Source organism: Perna viridis, chromosome 13 (genome assembly GCF_037379345.1).
Source record: "Perna viridis isolate PV_CMFRI_1.1 ecotype Kerala chromosome 13, ASM3737934v1, whole genome shotgun sequence".
NCBI lineage: Eukaryota > Metazoa > Mollusca > Bivalvia > Mytilida > Mytilidae > Perna > Perna viridis.
The window spans coordinates 31,807,235-31,817,820 of NC_142457.1; the positions used below are offsets into that span (position 1 = coordinate 31,807,235).

The following is a 10,586-nucleotide window of genomic DNA, read 5'->3' on the forward strand; positions in this document are numbered from 1 at the left end:
CCAAGGGCTGATTGATCTTGTAGCTTTGTTCTGTACTTTTGGTAAAATGCCTCCATTTTGCTAAAATGAACTTTTTTCAGCATGGGTGTGTAGGAATTTACCCCTAAACTTCAATTTGAAACCCCCTTTGACAGACAAATTTGAAAAAAATTAGAAATCTAATCCAATTTCCCCCAAAATAGCCAGAATTTCACAGAATTTCAGAAAAATAAACTTCTTCTTACATATTTCAGTACCCAAAGGCATTATCTACACAGAAATATAAAAAAATACAAAAATAATCAGTACTGGAGCAATAACAGCTGATTTTATATGTAAACACACTCCTCTATAATGTAGGTACGAGGACACAATTAATTTTCACACCCAGTTTATTATAGCATTTTTCAAATTAAAAAAAAACCTACCCTTCAAATCAAATGAAATTTTGGGAGCTGAATAAATCATCTTACCTGAAACTTCCATAAAAAAATTAGAAATTTTCACCATCATTTTTCAATTTTAACTACCTGAACACAGAGACCCCCTCAAATTTGACCCAAAATGGCTTCCAAAGGCCAAAAAGATGACCTTTTCTGACCTCACCAAATCACAACCTATATGTATTTTTTATTAATTCAAGACATCTATTAAATTATTTCCATTATTCTTCTTTCAATTGAACCAAAAAAGAATAATAAATTCTAAAGGTAAGGTTGTCAAAATAATTTAACAAAAAATACCCTATTAAAATAGGAACTATATTCGTATACAAAGAATGGCTAAGGGCAGATAATTGTGATCTCGTACCTTAAGACACAAACCACAATTAACTTTCCCACTGTCTTCTTTATATCCTTTCTGTAATTAAAAAAAATTCCACCGGCGCATTTCAATTCAGATGTTCAAGGATGTTCATTTTAACCTTTCAACAACTTATATAAAAAATATTAAAAAAATTACCATTATTTTTTCAAATTTTATGCATAAACACAGAGATACCCTAAAAATGACCGAAAATGGCTTCCAGATGTCACAAACTTGACCTTTTTTGACCTCACCAAATCACAACGTAAATGTCAAATTTCTCATTCCTCTTCCATTTGAGCACAAAAAGTATGAGAAATTCTGAAAGGAAGTGTTTCTAAATTTTTTTGAAAAATCCCCTATTATTATAGGAACTATATTCCTATACAACGAAAAGCTAAGGGCAGATAATTGTGGTCTCATACCTATTAGATGCGCTAAAGTTAAAATATTGTAATAAAAAACCAATATAGTAAATTTGATATATTTCAATAGTACTGTACCTCTACTACACATATGAAACAAAAAAATACTCACCAATACGAAAATGTAGCCATATCAGCTGTTTTTGTATGCAAACATACCTCTCTATTAGATGCGCTAAAGTTAAAATATTGTAATAAAAAACCATCTTCTGTTATTTCATCATATTTCCAATCATTCTGCAAAGTTTCAATCAAATCCGTTCATTATCATGTCCACAAACCAGCTTCAAAGACAGCTACCCAAAACTGTTTTCAGCTCTTCTTTCTTATCTGAAAATTCAAAAAGTTAGATATGACCACTTTTATCAATATTGCAAGAACTTTTTTACTTTTTGAGATATTTTCACAAACTAAAGTGTTTTTTTCTCTTGGATAATGATAGTATTTGAATTACAAATTTTCTTTTATCAAAATAGTTTTAAAGTGGTTTATTTTTTTTTTCAAATTCCAAATATGGAAAAAAATAGAATTGAATCAAATGAAGCTAAAATTAAAAATACTTCTACTTCATAAAAAAAATAGAAAAAAAATATTATAAATTACTTTAATGATTCAGAAAACAGCCCCAATTTACAGATTCTTGATAAGTTGAAAAGTATTTTTGTAAATAATTATTTTCTACAGGTGCCAATATGACCAATAATCTAAAGGCTCAGGGTTGCATACTCATACATAAAGTTCTTCAGATAAGAAAATTTTTGAATAATTACACAGGTATTTTAGGAAATTTTCATCACAGCAAGTTTTTTTCTTCACATTTTAAAGAAAACAAAATTGATTTATCACATTTGGGTCTCAAAGAACGAAAATTATAATATAGTGGTGCAAAAATGGTCAATTTCATTTTTTTTTTCTAAAGGCATTTTATTTGTTTTTACTAGTATCTACTTAAAACTACAAAAACAATCCCAAATCAAATATTCGTTATCAATAATACGGAATTAAACCATCATATTGGCTGCCTTTTGATGACTCTTTGAAAACCCCCCATCACTCAGGGGGCGATCTAGTATCCTATTAGGATCAAATTATCTGATCTAATGAGTAAAAGACTGCACCCTGAGCCTTATTAGAACTAAGTAAACATTGTCAGCATCTAGAAATTCTCACCTAATTTATCAAAAGAACCAAAAAGTATAAATAGTAGCCCTTTTGAGACTAAAATCATACCAAATTTTGTTGCGGAACCATACAAGAAGAAGATTCAAATATGTTTACTGATGGTAATACTCCACACCAGAAAGGCAAAACTGGTCTAGCAGGAAGTTAGTTTGCGACTCCAACACTAGCAAAGTTGTACTCAGAAGTTGAAAACAACAAGCCAGGGCCAAATCCAGTCGGTACTAACATTGCGCTAGTTTCAGCAGGACTAGACAGTCCAATAGGAAGCACCAAGACCCAGGAGATTTTAGCGCGTCGAAGTGTTCCACCTCCATGCAAGAGTGGTATGCAGAGAAACACCGACCGAATTTCTAAAGTTATGGTAAAGCAGAACAAGGACGACATGAAAGATAAGGTTGAACAAGTGAAGGCATACAACAAAAAGAAGGGACAACCAGAAAATGTGATAGATGTGACCTTAGATGGCAGGTACCCAACTGCAACAAGGTCCAGCAGGAAGAAACCAGGGTTAAATGCATCACAGGCACAGATGCTTGCGATTGAACAAAATACTCCATGGAAGTTTGTAGTCGCAGCATCTTCACTAAACCAGCTATGTTGGAAGGAAACTTGGCTCAGAGGAAAGGGATTTGATGCAGAGTGCCCAGGCCATGAAGGCTGTACTGCTACCCTTCATAGAACTATACCAATATCAGAATATGCCATGGGAAAAGAAATTGGAAATCAGCTTGCACTGCAAGGTATGCCACAACAGATGGAGATGCACGTTCCGCTAAAGGAGTAGAAGATGCCATACATGTACTGTATCCTATCTGGGAAGTGCAGAGACTGGCTGACCCAGTACATCTAAGCCAACATCAATTCCGAGCAGGAATGCGAGCTGAGTTTAGTGAGACCATGTTTCATGGACAAACTAAAGAAGAGAACAAAGACTTGAAGAAAATGTTTAGCCTGGACTTGAAGTGTCGCAATTCCATGATACTGAACCAGTTAATGAATGAATATAACAAGGACACAGAAAACGTTTGTAAAAAATTACCTACCATCCCTTCAACTACAGTCCAGTGTTATGGTGGAGATTGTTCATCTTGCCTTAAGGAGTCTGTGGTATGCAAAGGTACAGTCAGTGATAACTGGTGGACCAGATCCTTTTACCTAAGCACTTACAACATCACTGTGCTGAAAATAGATGAAATTGATGAAATTATACTGCTAGAACTACTGAAAATGATACTTAGTGAGGAAGCAGTCAATAGCATGAGAATGTTCCACACAACAAATACAAATGAAGGAGTTCATCGTGCATTGAGTGTGAGTTTACCAAAAAATGTAACTCATGGAAAAAACATGGAAGGCAGACTTCATTCTGCAATACACAGGACCAACAACAGATCTGGTACATCAGCCAAGATGAAAAGCAAAGAGTTGAACATTAAAGTGTCTGAAGACTGTGAGACCTTCTTTGACAGAGAGTATACTTACAAAAGGACTTATGAGCAGAAATCTGAAGTAAAGACAAGGAGGTTACTACAGGCAGCTGTCTGACTGGAGAACACAAGATTCATAAAGAGCTCCACAAAAAGAGACCAGACTATGTAAAAGGGCAACTAGATCCTGTACCAGATGAGCTGATGCATGATGCATACTGCAAGAAGAAGATGCCCAAGTAAAAGACAGACAGCTTAAAAAAATCAAAGGTCCTTTTAAGGACCACCCAAATCTTTCAAAAAGATTTCTTATATTGATACGAATAAAATGAAATTTAATGAATAAATGAACACTTTCCCCTGCCCATTTTCTTTTAAATCCATTAAAATACCTACATTACTATCCGGCATCTTAAGGTGCATAAAACAGGGCGGAAAAGGGGCAATGTGACCTATACATTCCCCTTTCGACACACATGTTTGCCTACTGTTGTTGAAACCATGTGGTTCCAACACCAGATGGGCTACATTTATGCATTTGGTATTGTGGCACAGGTGTGATACATCAACAGCTGCTAACTGTGCAGCCCTATGCTGTATCATGTATGCAAGCTTGTACACATATAATAATTTCCACCCAATGGCACCAGGAAATCTACAATTTATGACCCCATATTTGCCATTTGGTGTACATGACACTGTCCAAATAAAACACTCTCCATTTAGCCCAAGTGCACATTTTTCCTCTAGCTTTTGATGGTACTTCTGAAAAAAGGCATCCATTTTGTAAAGTTACTTTTTCAAGCAAGATTGAGTAGGAATATTTCTCAAAAAGAGGATTTGGTACCCCTCAAAACCAAAAAAAAAAGTCCAAATTTGAGATATCCAACCCCTATCTTTCGAAAAATGGCTAAATTATGCAAAATTTTCTAAAAATATAGTAAATTTGATATATTTCAATAGTACTGTACCTCTACTACACATATGAAACATAAAAATACTCACCAATACGAAAATGTAGCCATATCAGCTGTTTTTGTATGCAAACATACCTCTCTATTAGATGCGCTAAAGTTAAAATACTGTAATAAAAAACCATCTTCTGTTATTTCATCATATTTCTAATCATTCTGCAAAGTTTCGATCAAATCGGTTCATTATCATGTCCACAAACCAGCTTCAAAGACAGCTACCCAAAACTGTTTTCAGCTCTTCTTTCTTATCTGAAAAATTCAAAAAGTTAGATATGACCACTTTTATCAACATTGCAAGAACTTTTTTACTTTTTGAGATATTTTCACAAACTAAAGTGTTTTTTTCTCTTGGATAATGATAGTATTTGAATTACAAATTTTCTTTTCTCAAAATAGCTTTAAAGTGGTTTAATTTTTTTTTCAAATTCCAAATATGGAAAAAAATAGAATTGAATCAAATGAAGCTAAAATTAAAAATACTTCTACTTCATAAAAAAAAATAGAAAAAAATATTATAAATTACTTTAATGAAGGTTCTTTGTATTAAAAAGTGTCTGTTATAGACCGGTATTCAGGTTCAGTTAAGACAGGTTGAAGTGTTCTGTTTTAGATATAAAAATAAAAATTTCACTGTAACTTATTAGTGTTCTTTGTTAACTACTAAGGTCATTAGTTAACTGATAACAAATTAGTGTTTAGTATTAAATATTAAGGTCATTCGTTCACTTGATACAGATTTTATGCATGGAAGTACAGCATTCTTATTCTTGTTCTTCTTTTTCAGGACATTTGTATCTCTAGTGGCATTGAAGAATTTGTCAGATGGAATCAAAGTCTGCTTTCATCTCAATTGTTCCATGTTCATCTTGACTGTGTATATATCATCTTCCAGTACTATGTGCATGGGGCTGTTTGAGATTATGGCATTTCATCATCATCGGTAGATTCAGCAACTGGGGACCTACCATAGAATTTCTACTCTTCAATCTTCCATAATGGATTTCGACTCTCCCTTTCTAAAGACAAATGTAAGACCAGCTTGACCTCTTGAGTATTCTAAAATATATTTAGACCTTCCTTTTTTAAGACCGACATAACCATCTTTTTTTAAGACCAGACTACCCTAATCCTGTTTTTTAAAGACCAGCCAAAACCTCTTTTTTAAAGACCAGCCTAACCCTTTTTTTTAAGACCAGCCTAACCCTCCTTTTTTTAAGACCAGCCTGACCTTTTTTTCGGGGGAGGGGGGGAGTATAACCAGTGAGGATCATCTTGTTACATTTCTGATGTATTTTTTCAGTGTAATAAACTCAGAAGAGAATAAGGCTTTCCAAATCTGTAGGGTTTAGGCCATTTGATATGCCAATTTACATTACAATTCACATATTATACAAACAAACAGTGCCACTAATTAACAATCTGTGCCATTAACTCAATTAACTACTAAATGAACAGTAAATTTCAGTAATTTTTTTCTTGAGAAAACAACTGAAACTCTCACATGTTTCAATAACCTGTCAGTTTTTACTAGTTACAGGTTTTGGGCAAGCTGTGTAAGGCACAAAATGAACTGACGAAGGAATGTCACAATATTTATTTATCTATGAGCATTATTTTATTAAAACTACATAGTGAGAAATCTATCTAAACCTATATATTTCAAATTTAAAACTGGCTCGCTTCAGACTTGTATAGGTGGTTGGTTTTCTAAGGTTCCAAAATTTACATTTACAATGATATAAAGATCTTTAAAAAAAAAAGTGTTTGGTATAGACAGGTATCACCGTATATGAAACCATCTTAGTTTTGTGTCAAACTTTTTTTTTAAAGTGAAGTGAAAACTTTCTTGAATTACTCCCTTAGACCATTTTTTAGCTTCTCTCAAATTCACTCTTAATATTTGTAGTCATAATATTTGAAAAATTCTTTTACAACCCAAAGAAAACTTAAGACCAACACTGTATCCATCTTAGGCACTGAATCTTTTTAATACTCAAGGGAAAGGGGGTGGGGTTGGATAATTTGGAGAAAAGTTCAAAATTTAAGCCATTTTTAGCTCACCGGGCCAAAGGCCATGTAAGCTATTGCCATCACTTGGCGTCTGTTGTCGTCGTTAATAATTATACACAACTCTTCTCCTCTGAAACTACTTGACCAATTGAAACCAAACTTGGTATGAATGTTCCTTGGGGTATCCTGCATAAAAAACATTGCCGCTGTTACTAAAAATAGAACATAGGGGTCAGACAGTAGTTTTTTCACATAGATCTCCAAAACCGTTAGGTTTAGCAAAATTCATTCGATAACTGAAATGATCCGTATTATTAGGACTACAAAAGTCTTCAGGGATAAAAGTTGTCAGATGAGTTATTTCCCTTAAAAGGGGAAAAATGACACCTTTTTTAACAGTTTTCAGTCAATATCTTGAAAACTATGATAAATTTAAAGAAACTTTCAATTGTTGAGAAGATCTTATGATAAATCCTACCAAAGAATTCTTGAGTCAAAATTGTTGGACAACTTCTCGTTAAAATTTATTGCCTTTGAAAGGCAACATTTAACCAGGTGAGCGATTCAGGCTTCTGAGAGCCTCTTGTTTCTCTTCTTTTTTCTCAAGCATTGACAGAAAAAAAATTATGAATCAATATTTCCCTATTACTTAATGAAAATTTACAAATATTAATATGTGGCCTTGCTAATTCCCCTTTTTTTCAACCCGAGATCTTGATATCGGCGGGTCAAAGACAATATCAATCAAGGGCTGATAACAAGGGCGATATTAAAATGGCTATACATATTCTGTTTATCACATACATATTTATACCAGTGATGGATTATTTATCAATTTTTTTCTTTTTTTTGGACAGAAAATAATAAAAGACTAGCAGATAAATGAGGTGTTGTTTTCTATTTTTACTGCATTTGACTTTTCTGTGTGTTTATAGCAAAATCAATCTTCATTATGACAAGTGATTATTGTTTATCAGCAATTCAGCATAAAAGGAAGACATGGAAGAAGAAAGAAGAATTGAGTAGAAAAAAAAAACTTTAAAAAATTGATTTTTGCCTCAATGAGGTATTAAAATTTGCCAAAAAATACAAAAAAATGCTGCAGTTTATCTCTTGGCGTCAAAAAGATTCGGAAATGGGAGGTATAAGGGTACCTGAAAATCATAGTTTAGTTGATTAAGGTCGGGGTGTGCACGGGTGTTATCTCAGCTCACGTGCTATAGTTCCATGTGGGGTATAAGGGTTAGAACCACCCTTTTATAATTTTGTCTTCTTAGTCTAATAGATTTCCATTTAATCTGCATCTTGTACCAATTGTTAGGCACATAACATTTTTTGTACTGAGGGGGAGGCTTGGTTTGTTATGGAAAAAATAAGATTACTCCAAATTTTAGCTGCAAGTATTTTACTCAGTCATTGATTGAAAAAAAATATTAATATTGTTTAATATTTCCACCATCTCTTAACAATATAGATATTCAAATACAATTTTTAACTACGGCTGCTCCTGAAAAAAAGAAATACTTTTCGTATGCGGGCAAAAATTAACTCAACATTAAATCCGAGCCCCTTCAAAAAGAAAATGGTCTGTGTCTTACTTTCATATTAAGCAAAAGTAATGCTTCGCAGGGCAATGCTTGATTAGAATGCAGATGTCTAATCATGAACAGTTGGTCCAAAATTTTACACGCTTTCCAAGCTTGATACAGATCTCAATTTCAATAGCAATTAGCCAGGAAAAGAACTTGACCCCAAAGTCCCTGTTTTGCCCTTTATTGCTCAATAAGTACAACCCCCACAATCAAAAAGCCTTTCTTTTAAGGATAGGTATGTCACCTTGAGGTTCATTTATAAGATCCATTCATCTTTACTCAAGCTATTATCTGCAAACCAGGAAAATATTTGTTTCTGTCCCTCATTCGTAATTAGTTCAAGTTGAAACCCCTAAAATCAATCCCAGGCTTTCTTTGGTGGTTTATTTCATTACACTCAATGTATGCTAACATAAAAAATCTACAGATGACAACTGACGACAGCATGATACCATTATTCCACTGCAGTCAACAATGATGAAACTGACTATAGCATGATATCATTTTTCCACCGCAGTCAACAATGACGATAGCATGATGTCATTATTCCACCGCAGACAACAATGACGAAACTGAAGACAGCATGATATTATTCCACTACAGACGACAATGATGAACTGACGACAAGATGATACCATAATTCAACCACAGACGACAATGACGACACTGATGAGAGCGTAGTAACATTATTCCACCACAGACAACAATGACAAAAATGACTATAGCAGGATACCATTATTCCACCGGAGACAACAATGACAAAACTGACGAGAGCATGATACCATTACTCTACCACAGACGACAATGACACTGATGAGAGCGTAGTACCATTATTCCACCAGACAATGACGAAACTGACCATTGTTTAAACCATTATTCCACCACAGACAACAATGATGAAACTTGACGACATCATGATACCATTATTCCACCACAGTCGACAGAGATACTGACGACAGCATGGTACCATTATTCCTCCACAGACAACAATGATGAAACTGACTAAAGCATGATACCATTATTTCACCGCAGACAACAATGACGAAACTGACGACAGCATGATACCATTATTCCACCGCAGTCAACAATGACGATAGCATGATGCCATTATTCAAATACAGATAACAATGATGAACTGACGACAAGCGTGATACCATTATTCCACCGCAGACGACAATGACGACACTGATAAGAGCGTATTACCATTATTCCACCACAGACAACAATGATGAAACTGACTATAGCATGATATCATTATTCCACCGCAGTCAACAATGACGATAGCATGATGTCATTATTCCACTGCAGACAGCAAAGACGAAACTGACTATAGCATGATACCATTATTCAACCGCAGGCGACAATGACGAAACTGACGACAGCATTATTACACTGCAGTCAACAATGATGATACCGTGATACCATTATTCCACCACCCACAACAACGAAACTAAGACAGCACGATACATTATTCCACTACAGACGACAATGAATTGACGAAAGCATGATACAATTATTCCACTGTAGTCAACAATAACGACAGCATGATGCTATTATTCAAATACAGAAAACAATGAACTGACGACAAGCGTGATACCATTATTCCACCACAGACGACAATGATGACATGATGAGAGCGTAGTATCATTATTCCACCACAAGACAACAATCACGAATCTGACTATAGCTTAAACCATTATTCCACCGCAGACAACAATGATGAAACTGACTACATCATACCATTATTCCCCCACGGACGACAAAGAGGAACTGATAACAGTGTGATATCAATATTCAACCGCAGGCGACAATGACCAAACTGGCGACAGTGTGGTATCATTATTCCACCTCGGACAACAATGGTGAAACTGACTATAGTATATCATTATTTCACCACAGACAACAATAAAGAAATGGACGACAGCATGATACCATTATTCGATGGCAGACGACAATAACGAACTGATGACAGCATGATACTATTATTCCACCGCAGTTAATTATCTGTTTCAAACTTTTCTTGTGTAAAATGTTGTTATACTAGTGAAATTGAAAGGAACCCTCTTTAATAAGGCCTCCAACATGGATCTCCTTAGTAGATACAATCAGGAAGACATGACCTCTTCAGTAGATACAATCAGGAAGGCATGAAACATATCATCATCATATGGTAGCGATAAATTGGACACT

At 34.5% G+C, this 10,586-nt stretch overlaps 1 protein-coding gene and 1 pseudogene across 8 annotated transcripts in view; one reads left to right on the forward strand and one right to left on the reverse strand.

Moving 5' to 3' along the window:
• LOC148600335 (uncharacterized) overlaps nt 1-10,586 on the reverse strand; it is a 58,084-nt gene that overhangs the window by 5,700 nt on the left and 41,798 nt on the right. For 5 of the 8 annotated variants that reach the window (XR_015917608.1, XR_015917611.1, XR_015917605.1 and 2 more), the window contains 2 exons: nt 3,437-5,043; nt 790-1,541 (listed from right to left, as the gene is read on the reverse strand). The gene's annotated coding sequence lies outside the window, so the exon portion shown is untranslated. The remainder of the gene's footprint in view (nt 1-789; nt 1,542-3,436; nt 5,044-10,586) is intronic. The other 3 variants (XR_015917609.1, XR_015917612.1, XR_015917610.1) reach the window with 3 other exon arrangements.
• On the forward strand, nt 2,678-3,938 carry LOC148600336 (uncharacterized; annotated as a pseudogene).